General features: G+C 47.7%; 1 protein-coding gene across 4 annotated transcripts in view; it reads right to left on the reverse strand.

Moving 5' to 3' along the window:
* Nucleotides 1–15,374, reverse strand: part of SFMBT2 (Scm like with four mbt domains 2) — a 202,682-nt gene extending 187,308 nt beyond the window's left edge. For 2 of the 4 annotated variants that reach the window (XM_060006013.1, XM_060006010.1), the window contains exon 1: nt 15,230–15,374. The gene's annotated coding sequence lies outside the window, so the exon portion shown is untranslated. Of the gene's footprint in view, nt 1–13,541; nt 13,591–13,655; nt 13,734–15,229 lie in introns of those variants that run through there. The other 2 variants (XM_060006012.1, XM_060006011.1) reach the window with 2 other exon arrangements.
* Nucleotides 15,375–16,384: the final 1,010 nt, after the last annotated feature.

Below are 16,384 nucleotides of genomic sequence, written 5' to 3' on the forward strand. Positions count from 1 at the left end.
TAATTTCAAAAGCCAAATATTCAACAAGGTTTGTACATGATGCACCCCTCCCCCCCAAAAAAAAAGAAACAGCAGTCTCCTGCCCTTCTCCTCCTTGAGGCAATCACTTCCAACTCTTCTAGCGGATTGTTTTGGCATTCATCTCATCTCTGAATAACAGTTTACTTATTAATTGTTCAGTTTTTGTCTTTATCAGGTGATACTCTACCACTCACATCACCTCTCTCTCTCTTTTCATATATATGTGTGTGTGTGTATACATAGATATATATACATCCTCCTAATAGGTATGATCCCATTACTATGGCTCTATAAAGACATTACAGCAGATCCATGTGGTGTACTATGATTACTTTTCCTTTCTCACCCAAGTTTTCCCTGGAGTTAATGATGGCCTTGTTTCTTCCATGACCTTAGCTTTCTACATACTTTTCACCCTTTCAAAGCCAATTTTTCCATTCACTGTCTAAATCTCTCGATAAACTGAGATATATAGGTATTTTCTTCATTTCATCTTGAAGTAATTTCTACCAAGGCTTTCTGTTCTGCTCTAATCTAGACTAACTGCCTTCGATGCCTGGTAGCAGGTGTTATCCTGAGATCTTGCTTCACTTCTTTTATGAGATTCTCCTCTTATTCTGTGTCCCAGGTCTTCCTCACTTGGTTTTCTCCCACCTTTTCATGGAGCACATTCTTCAAAAGGTTCCTAAGAAAGGATTTAGTAGAAACATGTGCAGTCTTGCATAAAAATGTCTTTAACCTGTTCTCACGTTTTAACCCATAGTTTAGGTGGGTAAAAAATATTCTTTACCATATGATCCAGCAATCCCACTCCTCAAGCATATATCTGGAAAAGACAAAACTCTAATTTGGAAAAGATACATGCACCCCAATGTTGAAGCAGCCTAAATGTCCATGGACAGATGAATGGATAATGGAGATGTGGTACATATATACAATGGAATACTACTCAGCCACAAAAAAGAAAATGAAATTATGCCATTTGCAGCAACATGAATGGACCCAGTGACTATCATACTATATGAAGTAAGTCAGGAAGAGAAAGGAAAATATCATATGATATCACTTATATGTGCAATTTTAAAAAACGATGCAAATGAACTTATTTACAAAACAGAAACAGACTCACAGACATAGAAAAAAAACTTATGGTTATCAAAAGGGAAGCAGGGGGAGAGATAAATTAGGCGTATGGGATTAACAGATACACACTACTATATACAAAATAGATAAACCACAAGGACCTACTGTATAGCACAGGGAACTATAGTCAATATCCTGTGATAATCTATAATGGAAAAGAATCTTCAAATATATATAAATATATATATGAATCGCTTTGCTGTACACCTGAAACTAACACAACATTGTAATCACCTAGATGTCAATTAAAAATCCTAAACTGGAAAACATCCTCTCTTAGAATTCTGAGGGTTCCCCACATTGTCTTCTAGCTTCCACTGTTGAGAAGTCTGGTCCCATCCTAATGACCAGATCCTCTGATGTTCTGAAATTTCACAATGAGGTACCAAATGGTGATCTACTTGTGGCTTGGGGGCTCTGAATGACTTCCTTCAAGATTGGAAACTAGTCTTCAGTTCCAGGATATTTCCTGGAATTACTGCCAATTTCCTCCCCTCCGTTTTCTCTGTTCTTTCATTCTAATATTCATTCCAATGTTGAATCTCGTTAATCTCCCTCATTTTCCCTTTTATGCCCCTTTACTCTTTAATCTACCATCTAGGGTATTTCCTTGAATTCCTCTTCTAGCTCTTCTATGGAGTTTTACAATCTAATTTCAAGAGGCTCTTTTTAACTCTTTGAATATTCCCTTTATCCATCCTACCTTGTTCCATAGATGTAAAATCTTCCATTATATCCCTGAGGCCATTCATGATTTTTTTTGGTAAGATGTTTCTTCTCTCCTTTGTAAGAGCAGGTTTTTTTCTCCCTTGGTTAGTTTTGGTCTCTACTGTTTTATATTAGCTGCCTACCTCAGAAGTCTGGTAATACTTTGTGGTTTCTCACGTTTATGAGTGGAGAATGAAAAGGCTGACTGACATCTCAGTGCGCAGGGGTGAAGACTGTACACCTTGGGAACCACTGCACAGAGACCCAGCTGCGTCCTTCCCAAAGGAAACCCCAATGTGTCTTTGAGTCTTTGCTCTTAGGTTGGTCAAATTACACAGAAGAGGATTCTCCCATATGCTAACACGAGGGCTGGGAGGGGGTCTCCCGCCTCCTGACACTGGTTTAGAAGGGAACATCCCAGAAACACAGTCATTTCCTTCCCTGCAGTGTAGGCTCTGAGAAACAAGATCTCCCTCCTAAATCCACAACACTAAAAAGCTGTGCAGCCCCAATTTCAGATCTCCAGACGTGTGTCAATAAATTTTCTCCTTTCCCTAAGCTAGTGCTAGTGCCCCATTTTTCTCCTTGATTTCTTTATTAGACGTGATACATGTTAAACTATCATTGTATAACTAGACTTTGAAACCAAAATTCTCAAAGTTCAGGTGAAAAAGTGAAACTTTACATTGGATTAATGAAGATACCTTAGCATTAGAAATCACTCTTCTCTCCATTCATTGAAAGGCAAGGTCCAAAGGCGTACTACTCAGAAGGACTCACTCCAGTGAGCATTATTATAATAGCAATAAAAGAAATGTCGCATTTCTTTTCAGTTACCCAATTATCCAGTCCTTTCAAAGGGACCTGCCTTAAACTAGTTCAAGGAACGGGCAATTTTCCTACCAATGAACATGCTTACAATTTCAAGCTTGCTACTCAGAAACGGGATAAAAATGTGTGCAGTTGTTTTGTTTTTTATGTGACTCTGAAGAGAGACTCTTCCCCAAACTGAAAATTAAAAGTGAAGGCCTAAACTAAAAGCTTATGGAATTCCAGACATACTCTAGCTGCCCTTGGAAATCTAGCATGTCTAAATCACAGAGAAAACTGCCTCATTTCACACTCCAGGAATTTCAAAATGAGCACAGGACACCTAATCTGAGCTAAGACCTTTCCAAACATTTCCATCAAAATGGAAAATCTCAGAGGATTCGGAAGGATGCAAAACCCACGTTGTGACCAAAACCTGATCTCTGAAAATCACTGCTTCCATTTCCCTAAGAAGCAACATGCAAATAACAGCCTGGAATCACAGAGTATCTGCAAGTCCCATATTTGTAAATGGCTCTGAAGATGCAAAGAGGGGTTAAGCGCCCAGGCACTTATCAAGGAAGGCTCCCTTCTCTTTACACACACCCTGTCACGCAGATCACTCTGTTAACAATGCAGGATGAAGCCCAGCTCTCCCCACTCTCACCAGCCAACACAGCCTCTCTCAGAAGAGACAGGCCTTCCCGATTCCATCATCAAGGGAGACAAACTGATTCTCTGGGGCACAAGGTTCATGGAATTTTGCCACCTACCATATGCTCAGAGCTTGATTTACCTTGATTAGGACCACAATCTCCTGGCCATTTTGCAATTGGTTTTCATCGGGTTTTCACTCTAAATAGATTGAAATCTGACGCAAACTGCTGCCCCAGCATAAGAAATGCTAAGTTTTCACATCCCGATTCATACCTCCGTCCTAGGAAATAAGAGATGTAGGGGATACGAGGAGGTTGAGGAAGAAATACCAGGGCTGGCGGTGGCCTACGATTCCCACAATAGCAAATGGTGTCTTCTGATTCATGGTTTTAACTGTCACCTCTTAACCTCCCAACCAAACGGCAAGTGTATCACTCCAGATGGAGCAAAATCGGTCGTTCAGAAGCGGGCATGAGAAAAATGAGAAAATGAGCCTTCCAAGCTACTCGCTCGCGAGAAGAGAACACCTAATCCAACTGCAGACGAGCTGTGCCCCATCCTGGAAGTTCATTTACTTATTTATTAACTATTTACCTATCAATTATTTATGTATGATTCACTACTTATTTACTGTCAAGACGGCGGAAGCCTTGAAAGACCCAATTAAATCTACTATACAATCAGTCTTTGCATCAAGGTAGTGATACAGGGTTTCTTACACCAGAAATTTACTTCCAAGCCACAGAGGTAAACACCAACCTTAGGTTCGCTTATGACTGACATGAAGTACCTGACACAGAAGAGCCTGGTTGTGGGACCTTATCAAAGAAGCATGATGTTTCAGAATTAACGCAGACATTTAGTGCTAACATCTTGGACAAACTCCAAACATAGGATTTCCCCGTCACCTACAAATATTAGGAGGAATGAATTCGAGCAGCGATTCAAGGCTGTAACAAAGCTAAGTAACCTCATATTCTCCAGGAGAATTGCATCTCACATCACACACGTGTGCATGAGTCATTTTAGGGAAGCTAGCCCATGTGTTGTACGCACAGTCATGAGCACTCAAGAAGGAAAGAAATCTCACAAAGGACCCTTCTGTAAGCTAGACATGCATAGATAACATCTAATCATCAGCATCTAATTTTCTGAGGGGATTTTTATGAATCAGATGACTTCGAGCAAGACAGACGCAGAGCAGTGATGCTTTGGGGATACCACGCGGTCATCCTGCCATCAACTAAGACACCGACGATGAAGAGTACCCATCAGAACTCTGCAAGCCCACCTCTGAAGGATACGGCCAGAGAGTGACCGCAGCCTGCAGGGTTCTGCAACGGAACTGAGGATTCCTAAAAGAACTGAAGAGCATTTCAGGTGCTGACTTTAAGCCACAGCTACGTATGCATAAAACTGGGCACCAATCACATGGTATCAGTGATATCATTTAAATGCAGAAAGGAAATGTACTAGAGTAATAAGATAGTAAATAATCAGATAGTAATAAGTGGAGCCCATCCAACTGCAAATCATTATGCAAAGTCAAGAAAAACACCCTCATTTACTTTGGTTATAAAGGACTTGGGAAAGGTAACAAACCCTACCGAAGACTGCAGAAGATCCGGTTTTACCCCATAATGTAACCATCACTTAGCAGAATGTACTCTTGGCCTTTTCAACTGCAACAACAAGCAACACTGTTTTCATCTGCAAAACACAGGGACTGTTCTAGAAGCCTCCTAAAGTCTCCCCTCCCACTCAAACATTTCAGGAAATCTGGGTTTTCCCAGACCTTCCTGGTTAAAAGTGTATGTAGTAGGAGAGAACAATATAGCATCCGCTCCAACGGAATAAAGGCTCAAAAAAGGAAACAGTCACCATGGTCTAAACTGGATGCCAAAAGCTTTTGTAAAAGAGCGGGGGTCGGGTCCCCAATGCCCAGCTGGCTACTCAAAGTGTACAATCTGCTACACTGCCCAAAGCCGCTCTAGTTCACAATGCAGGGATGAAAAGGGGAAGAGGGAAGTCTGCATTTTGAAGCTGGCTGGGAAGAATAAAGCATATTTAAGTTAAAGTTTTAAAGACAATAAATGACAAGGACCCAAACTCAAGGCTCCAAACATTCTGTTACCGCTGAGCCACTCTCTGGCCTCCAAGCAGAACATCAAAAAACACAGAAAACCAGGGCTGGTAGGTTTGATTCCAGAGTTGGCTGTTTTTAGTAACAGTGCTGTGGACTGCTGGAGACCAAGGTAGAGGGGAGCAGAGAAAAACAAGTTGCTGCATAACCATCAGCCTTATTAAAATGATGGCATCCGGGGGGTGGGATGAACTGGGAGACTGGGATTGACATATATACCCGAATACGTATAAAATAGGTATAAGAACCTGCTCTATAGCGCAGGGAACTCCACTTTGCTGTACAGTAAAAACTAACACAACATTGTAAAACAACTCTACGCCAACAAAAAGTAAATAAATAAATGATGGCATCCAGCTGTTCACATCTCCTTCCCTGAAATCAGGGGAGCACATCTGGCAGGGGTTCAATCCATTAGGCGTGTGGCCCTGAAGGATCTGGGAAATTGTCAGCTTCAGTATGAAGCATCATCAGCTATGTTCTGCATAACTTTCTTTTCTGTTTCGTTAGCACACTGAGGTGAATGCTTCTTGGAAGACTCTGGGCCTGGCTGACAGACCCCTCCCAGAACTCTACTCAGCTAGAAGAGCCCTCTCCCTGTCACCTGCCACTGGATAAATATCTGAAAAATCAGCCCCCAAAACACAAAAAACAAAAATCAAAAAACCTGGGAGGTAAGTCTCTCCAACACACATCTTTTTATCTTCTGGGGCTTTAAAAAGCCTCTTCTTAATTAGGCCACGTGGAAAATTAAGGCTGAGAACTGAGAATAAGATGGACAAAGACAAAATATGCAGGATGAGACCTGCAGTATTCAAAAAAGGACCAAAATCAGGCTGACTGGTCAGTGGAAATCTTAGCAAATCGATCTGGGCAAAATGAGCAAAACAGGGTCCAACCATTAGCCTGCAACAAACAGCTAGAGTTTGGGGTAGTGATTTTACACCTGTGGTTTGTATGTTTACAAATAAAAGATGATGCATTATGAAAGAATAACTATGGGGCTTCCCTGGTGGCGCAGTGGTTGAGAGTCCGCCTGCCGACGCAGGGGACACGGGTTCGTGCCCCGGTCCGGGAAGATCCCACGTGCCGCGGAGCAGCTGGGCCCGTGAGCCATGGCCGCTGAGCCTGCACGTCCGGAGCCTGTGCTCCGCAACGGGAGAGGTCACAACAGTGAGAGGCCCACGTACCGCAAAAAAATAATAATAATAATAACTATGATTAGAAACAGATGAACTTTAACCTAGTGAGTTAATATCAACCATGATGTTAATTAAGAAAACAAGTGGGATGCCTGGAACAGTAAACATCTGCACTCTGGATCTCTTAACATCATCTTCAAGACCCCTGTCCTCCAGTTCACAAAGACACAGGTTAACTCTCTCCAGATAAACCCTCACCTCCCCCCACACCCCCCACGTACCTTCATTCTAAGGCTGCCCTTGTCCACTTCTCTGCCCTTAGAAAGGCAGCGTCTTCCCTACAGAAATGTATGCAAACACCAGAGGAATCCAACCGAAATTGTGGCACTGTGCTTTTCCCTCCACCTCCCTAGATTTTTCTACCATTCCACTCTTTTTTGTTGTTGTTATTGGCCGAGAGACATGCAGGATCTTAGAGTTCCCAGACCAGGGATCGAACCCGCGGCCCCTGCAGTGGAAGCAGAGTCTTACCCACTGGACCAAGGTCACATGAAAAGCTCTGAACCAGAACTGGGGTTTCTAAATTCCCAAGACTGGTTCATTCTAACCATCCGGCCATAGTGTATTCACACCATCTTTAGTGCACTTTCTAAAATAATGCCAAAGCCACTTTCTATGAAAATCCAGCTACTTTGAGTTGGCAGAACTTGACTTTTAAGGAAGTGAAATCAACTTCCACTCACATAGGGTAAGTGGAGCTGGCTTTGAGCTGTCAGCTTCAAGCGTGACGTCAACTCACCCCTGGAGGAGCCTGCAAGGAGCTGATGACCCAGGAGCAAAGAGAAGCAGAGCTGACCTAGACGTCCCAGGGAGAACAGCTTTGGGGTTTTATCTTCAGTTTCATACCACAGAAGAAAATAATCCAATAAAACATCAAGAACTTCAGTAGAATCTAGGAGACTGTGCTCACGAGTGGCCAATGCTATTTAGAAGGGAAAATTCATACTTCCTTCCCCAGCTTTCCATGCTGTCTGATTTCCACTCTCCACTACTTCTACATTTTTAAACTTATTCTCACCCTCATTAGTGGGTAGTGTCTTTCAGAGAGGAGGGGGGAAGAAAGCAGACTTATATTAAAGCCAATTTTTTTTTTTTGGCCGCGCCACGTGGCTTGTGGGACCTTAGTTCCCTGACCAGAAATCGAACCCAGGCCATGGCAGGGAAAGCACCGAGTCCTAAACACTGGACCACCAGGGAATTCCCAATTATTTTTTAAATCAAGATGAAGTTTCAGAAATTCAACACTTTCCAAAGCTTTAATGGTCAAATCACGTGACTATGAACAACATTCTTTCCCAACCCAGGAACACCGCGTAATTTCACTTCACAATTTAAAAACAGTGACTTAAGCTCTGTTCTCCCATGACTGTCTGAACTGAATGCAAAAGGAAAATGCTCTAGTCTTACTGTTTCAATAAAATATTTTAAAAAAACAAACCTATTTGTGTGGCCCTGTATAACCTCCCCAAAGCCTCAATAAATTACCGATAAAGATACCAGCACTCACCTATAATGATTAAATAAGCTATTGTACTTAAATTGCTAGGCTGTGTCTCACACGTAGCAGATAATCAATACACACAGTTTCAAGACAGTTTAAGACTAGGATTCAAATCCTCACTCTCTCTCTTGCTCAAACTTGCTAGCAAATGACTCAGGCTCCCTTTCCATCTCCCCATGTGCAAAATGGAGGTGACAACGCTCATAAAATCGAGGATATACAAATACAAACTATTAGAAGAGTGGCTGGCAAATAGTAGATGCTTAAATAAGTAGTTACTATTTTTTTTAATATTAGTCTGAGTAAACAGATAATTCCAAATCAGAGTAATCCCACACCCCTTTCAAATCCAAATGTGGTTTTTTTCCAGTGAGCATCTGTTTGAATTGTCTTTTGCATGAGCCTTTGTAGGAACTTGCGCTTGGAATTTCAGATGCTCGTATTGTAGCTGAAAGTGATTGAGTTCATAATTCAGTTTTGAATGAAACAGAAAAAAAAACAACAACTTGCCAAATTTATGAGAAAGGATGCTTAAATAACCTTATAATGTGTCTTTTCTCAGCCAATACAACTGCAGGGGGAAAAATAGCACAGGATACAAATCTGTCCCACCTTCCCCCGTCCCACCAGCTCCAAACCCCTCCTTTGTAGTCACAACTGCTGAAGCTCTCTGCCACTCGCTGACACTTCAGAATTCACCAAATGCAAGGCATCTACCAAAATGTGTCACTTTTGTTTTTAAGAAAATCAAAAAGAATGAAACCAAAAGCACAATGGATTCTTTCTTTAAATCAGTGTCAAAGACATCTATCTTATCACAAGAATAGAAACCTACATGACAAGAGAGCAAAACCTTTACAGTAGTGAGTATCATCTTACGGTAATATGAAGGACCCTAACTATCAACGTATAGCGAAGAATTAGCACGTTTTAAAATTCTCTACGGACTAACCAGATGGGGAGTAGGATGGTGGCAACTTTTAATCAGAACACTGCTGTACTGATCATGCAAAACCAATCCTTTAAGATTTTATTTGATAACTTTATATAAATCATATAACATTCCCTCTTAGACCGCAAGCTCTAAATTGAGTATCTTCCCTTATTTACAATACACTGTCCTGTCTATAAACATCTTGTTTATTTACACGGACCTCCAAACAGCCAACACTTGGTTTAGCCAACAAGATCAAGTTTTCTGAGAATGTCCCAGGACATTGTCAGTCTTACAAAGAGAGGAAGTACTTGCCCAGTGGCCCAGCCTGAAGGGCAGGAATGGAAAATGGAGGGTCAGATCTGATTCTTTCACTGGCTGGGTTACCTGGAGGCTGCAGCCATCCACCCGCACTATGAATATAATTGAATAAGGTCCAAGCACACACCCTGTCTGGGCAGGCGGGGTAGAGAGGGCTATTTGGAATGGCCCCTTCTAGTCCTAGGAATTATTAGAGCAAACTCAAATCAGGTTTTTCTTTATGGCCTGTATTCTTTATGACCTGGCCCAGGCCCTACCATTATTGGGATTGTATGTGAAGGCTAGAGGGGTGTGCCTCGATTTTCTCTACACCTCTCCTTTTCCAGAGCACAAGTGAAATCATGACCCCGGGTGGAACTTGCATCCCTTAACAATAACCACATTACTTCTGCACAGTGACCTGCGTTCAAAGACATCCTCTGTAATGATGGCCAGTAATGTTTCCACCCTACCTTCCGGACAAGAGTCTGAAAGATGAATCACTTGAACAGGTCTGCATAGATGTGTCGAACCACAGATCTTTTTTTTTTTCCCCAAATAGAACCATGGGGATCTCTGAGTGAGATTCCAGTCCAAAGCACCTATTTTGTAGATACGGAAGTTGAGGCTCAGAAAGATGACATCCAGTAACTGGTCCAAGGTCATACAGCCAGATGGAAGCATCGCTGAAACTAGAAGCCAGGCTTCCTCCTGATTCTGTCATCGCCTCCTCTGTCAGGAATCTTCCTTACAAAACAGAGCTGTCAGATCACGGGTCACCACTACAAATGCACAGATGGTTTGTCATGACAAGTATCATTTCCCTAACCAGTTTTTCTTACTTGTAGAATGGGAACAGTCAGTTACTACTAGGGCAATGTCGACGTAAGAACAGTCAGAAAAAAAAACACTGAATGTGTCTTGAACTATGGTCCTAGTTTCTTTTGGGGACAAGAACCTTTTACAAGTTCTCCTTTATGGCCTCTACACTGTTACGGGAACTCCAAAAGTTCCAAAAATAGTGAAATACTAAGAAAGAAATGGTATCTAATACTAGAACTGGAGGTAATTCAAATTCCACAGTAGACTACTTTTGTTCAAATTACTTTAAAAAAAAAGAACTCTTTTACTTTGAAATCTTCTGCATTTTCACTACATGTGCTTCTCTGATCCCAAAAGCACCGTCTATCAATTCAAGGGAAGTCTCATTCACTTACTGCTCAAAGCAATGTTTCCATCACCCAGCATTTTTGCTCAGATTTGGCAAGTCCTTTGGGGACAATGGCACAGAGAGAAAGGTGGAAAATGCCTCCTCAACTGGAGTGGGCAAAATGGGATCTGATGACCCAACAGCACTCCCAGGACAGCAAAGGAAAGTCTTACTATAAAGAGAAAAGGGAAAAAAATCACCATGGTTTTCCCCTTTCTTCAGGTCCCTCTTCTGCTTCCAGCTTTTTTTTTTTTTTTAAGTCAAGAATCATAAAGCTAGTTATCATAAAGCTGGTTTGGGGAAACCAGCAAGGTTTCCCAAAAACTTAGTCCACAATTTCTGCAAGAAAACATGAAGAGGAAAAGCCCTCTCTGATCAATTACTCCCATCATTAGTGAAATACATGTCCCAGCAGATGGCTCGTTTGAGGTTCAAGATGTGGGTAACCTAATGGGAAAGGGGAAATACTCCTTTGTCACCCCTGCAGGTCTCAGCTAGCACTTCTAGAACAACACACATCAAGACAGACTGGCTGATGGAACTCTTCTCTGGGGTAAGGGCTGCTGAATCGCCCTGCCACTGGGCAGTGGTTTCCACTGGCCCTGGAATGGGTTCTGCGCACAGCTTGGGTAGGGGACTGGAGGGTTTCTGGTGCGCATGGGTGTATGGTCCCCCGCCCACCCCGGCCACCTTCCAGGCAGCGGCAGGGTCCCAGCAATGAACTAAGATAAAAATCTGAGACTACTTATTTATGGAAAGGAGGAAGCAGAGTGTGTGCAAATTTAATGCTTCGAACGGAGAAAGTAGCAGATCTCCTATCTCAAATGACAGCCTACCCAGCAATTCTATGTGACCACCGAGGCCTCTCCCCTCCCCCCCACCTACCCGCTCCACCTCGCTCCCCACCCCCAGAGACTTCCCAGGAAACGGGGCCGAATTTGAGCCTGTTTTCGCTTTTTCTCCGACCTGGTGAAACCTGGGTCCATTTGCTTGGTACAGACACGCCAATCGGTCCCCCGGGTCCCTCCGCTACGGTGCAAGGGTGGAAGGGTGAGGGAAGGTAGAGAGCGGCGGCGATGGATCTGGATTCAGGCAGGGTCTGCCCGCGTCGGAGGCAGTTTCCCACCAGTGGGCTCGGATCCGCCGCGGCTGCGCCGCTGGAACCGACAAAACGCGGCGCGGGGACCAAACTCTGCGGAGTCGGGGCGGAGCGCGGGGCCTGGAGCCCCAGACCCTCAAAGGCGCCGGCGCTCGGGGTCCAGGGAGGCACCGCGGGGGACGCCCGGGCGGGTGAGCAGTCTCACTTCTGCACTGAAAGGAACGAGTAGCCCTGAGGCCAGCCCCTGGCGCCCTGCCCTTCCTGGAATCCCACCCAACTCTATAAACCCAAAGATCCCGAAAATTTCGAAAGCGAAACTGCAAGCAGGTCTACAGAAGTTTGGAAACGGCCTCCCAGGCTTCCCGGCATCGTGTCCGGACTCCCGACACCACCAATGTGGTCAAGGACGAGCGGCCCTGAGAGTGGCCATCGCTCCGCAAGGCCACCCTCCGCGTCCCCGGGGCACCTCCCTGCGTTTTATACGCATGAAAGTCCCCAGCCCCGGTTTCGGGGCGGGGGTCGGCCGTGCTCCTGCCTCGTCTCGGTTCCTCCCTCCTCCCGCTCCTACCCAAGAGAAGGAAAACTTGGGCCCTGCGAGAATCCTGTGGAATGTTCTTCGCAGTCGGTTGTATGTTCGCTTCCACCGCACAGCTCGGTGCAAAATCGCAGGTTTCGGGGCGTTGGAGTGAATTGTGCGCTTGTCAGCCGCGACGTCAGGAGGACGAGGGGAGGGGTTCCCGGCTGAAACTGCAGTTTACAAGCACAGAGCCATCTTAGGCTGGTTTCCACTTGGGCGAAGCCCACGGGAGAGCTGTCCCCGGGGGGACGCGCGGGACCGGAGCGCCGGGGACGCGCCGCGCGCTCGGCCCGGAGCTGGGGGTGCGAAGAGCGTCTGGGCCTGAGGGTCGCGGATCGCTCAGCCCCGCCGCCCAGGTCGGAGGGAAAATCTGCCGCGGGGTCGCGCATCTTGGTGATGCTTCCCCCCAGGCCCCACCCACGGGCCGCCGCGAGGGACTGGCCTATCCGACAGCGCGGCGTCCGTCTAAGTGGGAAGACAAGCTGACCCCACCGGTCCTCCCTCCAGGCCTCTGAAAATGCCCAGAGACCACGTTTCTGCGGTAACTGCAGACCTGGCCAGCGCTATCGTTTTAACCCTATGATTTAAAATCATCTTGGCGCACTAGGAAGACGCGCCATCAGGCCACGGGCACAGAGAAGGTCCCCCGGACCGGCCCTCGCCTGGCCCTGGGGACGGCGCGCGGCCGCCGTGTGGCCCCAGTCCCCCAGGTCCACCCCGCTGGCACAGTTGCGCGACCTCCGCTCCGCGGCTGCATCCTGGCCACTAGCGACCCCTGTCGGGGACCCCAGTTCCCAACTAAGGGCGCTCGGTTTGCTTGCTTTCCCTTGGGCTCCACTCACAAGCTCCGACTTTGCCCTCAAACTCCGCTCCCTGACCCTCTCCCGGGCCGGAGGCCGGCCTTTCCCCGGCACCTCGCCGCCCTCTCAAAGCCCAAGGCGACACCCCCGCTCGCTCGCCTAGAAGGCCCCTAGCGGATCCAGCCCTCTCGGAGCCCGATCAGAGCAAGGGACACTTTCTTCCGCTAACGCTCTCCCCATCCCCCACCGCCCCTAGAGCGCAACTCCAAAAGCAACTCCTCCCCTCCCCCATGCACGCTCTGCAGCGGAGGTCCGCGCGCCCCCGCCCTTCCGCCGCTGCACTTTCACTCCCCCCACCCACCCGCCATGCCCCGGACGCCGGCCCCCCCACCTCCCACCCCACCGCGGCGCGGCGCGAACTGCACCGGGTGCCCACCGCTAACTGCAGCGCGCCCCCTGCACACAGAACCCCACGGACGTCTGCAGTCCGACTTCACCCGAAACCCTGGACAGTGAGTCCTTTTAATAAGCACCTCCCCGCTCCACCTACCGGGCTTTACGCACACAGGATCCAGCATACAGAGAAAGAGAACTGGTCTCCTAGAAAGCCGAAATAAATCATTCCCTCTGCCCTCATGTATTTTGCACCACGTGTCAGCAGTTTGTCATGTCAAATCATGGTAGGGTCTGGTTCCAAGACGCACACACGAATTCAGGGTGGATCTCTTTGGCACCCTCCCCGCCAACTGCACACACAGGTATGCACACTGATCCAAAGGCACACAAAGCAGTTGTGCTCGGATGCCCCGGTCCGGGCCAGCGGTACCCCTCTGCCCTTTAGCAATGGACTGGACACACGCAGACTCTAACCACGGAAAAAACTGGGGCAGCTCATTCCCTCTCTTTTTTCCCATTTAATTCGCTAAAGCAGCTACTGGAGTAGTCAAAGAGAGTTGAAACTAAGAGATGGCACCTACGGTTGGGTTTTTTCCCACCTCAAAACCTTTATTTTCAGTTTTTAAAAGCCACCTTAGCCCGCCATATTGAAACTGGCACAGCTTCTAAATACTCCTTCCCCGCCGTTGCTTCCAAGAAAACACGAGTACGGACCGGGCTCTGGACTTGCGTCTGGCCACCGCAAATCAACCACTTTCCTCACCTAAGGCTCCCCCTCTCTCCGGTTAATCCCCTCCCGCCGCCTCGGGTCAAAAATCAGTAAATATATCTAGCAGTTCCTACAGTTGTTTTTTTGGCGGATTTTACCAACACACACACACACACACATACACACACACACACACACACACACACACACACACACAGAGTAAAAAAATAAACTCCCAAACCAGATCAGATTAGTAATTGAAAGGTCATATGAGAGTACAACAGGAAAGCCCCAAGTGACAGGATATTACTTTAACGTAAAAGAAAAAATAATAATAAAGAAAAGAAAAAAAAGAACAAAAAGATCATCCCTGCGGGAGCACGCTCCGAAACTACTACTGACAATTTCATTTCAGCTGCACAGGCAAATGTTTCCAAAGGGGGGATTCCGAATGTGCCCACGCTTTTTAACCCCCTTGATGGCTGGTCTCCAGTCCTCACTCCACATCTTCTTCCCCCCGTCCCCCCGCCACCCCAAACACACACACCAAAAAAAAAAAAAAAAAGGAAGAAGAAGAAAGAGATCCCAACGAGAGAGCGCGGGGTAGCAAGGGCGGCTGCGTCGCTAAAATGAGCGCACAAATGAGGAAGGTGGGCGGCGGGAGGGGACAGCTTGCACCCTGGTAGGAGGACACTTTGCAACTACGGACGGACCCCCGCAAGGCCGGGCTTTGCAAAGCCGAGGGACCGGGGGAAGGGGACAGAGGGAGCAAAAATGACAACCCGGAGCGCAGAGCGGACTTTGGGGCTCTGCTCCAGTAATGTCGCTTTCTCCTCCTGTCCTTCCCTTTCGCTCCTCTCCCTCAGCACCCCCTCCTCCAGCCCCCCACCCCCGGGCTGGCTCCAGCTTCCCTTTTTTTCGGAGCTGGAAAAAAGCTGACCGGCGCGCTCAACCTGCGGGCCGGAGGTCTGCTCGCTGGGCTGGCTGGGCGCGGGGACAGCGACCGCGCGGCGTCCTACCTGATGAAGTTCGTCCTCCCCGCGGCGTGGACCAAGACCCCGGGCGCCGCCGTGGGCGGAGGGGGAGGACACCGGCCTCGCCCGCTAGCTCTGCTTTGCTCGCTCCCTGCCCGCCGCCTCCCTAGCGCGCCCGCTCCACTCCGCCGACTCCCACTACAGCCTCATTCCAATATGGCATCCTCTCTGTGCGCATGCCCGGCACTCTTTTTTAAGATTATTATTTTGTGTGTGTGCAGCGAACTCCTTCAACGACCTTTTCCAAGCGCTTGCAGAACGTCTTAAGCCAATTAGCCTGCGGGACGTTCGCACTCCTTCCATTGCCCCCGCTGTGACGCCCCCCCGTGACGCCTCCGCGTCTGGGCACATTCCCCCCCACACACACACACACAGAGGCACATTTCACGCTCCCACTGCCCCCTCCCCGCCCCGCTCCCCTCCCTTTTTTTCTTTAGCTCCCATCCATACACGATCTGCACAAAGTTCCCATCACAGGCGTTTCCGCACACCCATCTGCAGGGAAATCTGGGCAAACTCCGCATCTCATTGGAACACTTTCTGTTTCGTCGGTTTGCAATCCCTCCGTGGACCAAATGCACAAACTTGCGCTTTATCCGCCGAAGGCTGGTTCCGAGCGGAGAGAAATCCAATTCTTTCCGCGACCCGCGTCCCGCCCACTGCGCCCCACCCGGCACTTAAACTGCGCTTTTTCTATGGAGATTGAAACATTTCCTGGCCCCTTAGGGATGGCGGGAGGGGGTCGGGGAAAGGTTTTCCAGGGAAACGAGCCCAGAGGGGTCGGAAAATTCAGTTCTCCGCTGAGATCGGCAGGACACAGGTAACGAGGGTCGCCACGGCGTGTCCTGGGGAAATGTCCGGGCCGGGGCGACCGCAGAGGGCACCTGGCCTGGGCTGGCTCTTGTAGGGCGGGAAAGGAATCTTGCCCGAGAAAAACGTGGCCCTCTGCGATGGTGGGAGTGAAACAGGGTCAGCGCAGACGGGCGCAGGGCAGGGTTTCCCGGCGGCGTGTGCGGGTTCGCGGGCACTTTGCCCGGGGCGTGGGGGGAGGACAAAGTGGAGCTCCCCGGCCCGAGCGACGGCTGGGCAGAGACTGAACGTAATGTACCCAATGCGGAAATGCTGGCGACGCCCGAGTGG

The sequence above is a fragment of the Delphinus delphis genome, chromosome 2, assembly GCF_949987515.2.
Source record: "Delphinus delphis chromosome 2, mDelDel1.2, whole genome shotgun sequence".
NCBI lineage: Eukaryota > Metazoa > Chordata > Mammalia > Artiodactyla > Delphinidae > Delphinus > Delphinus delphis.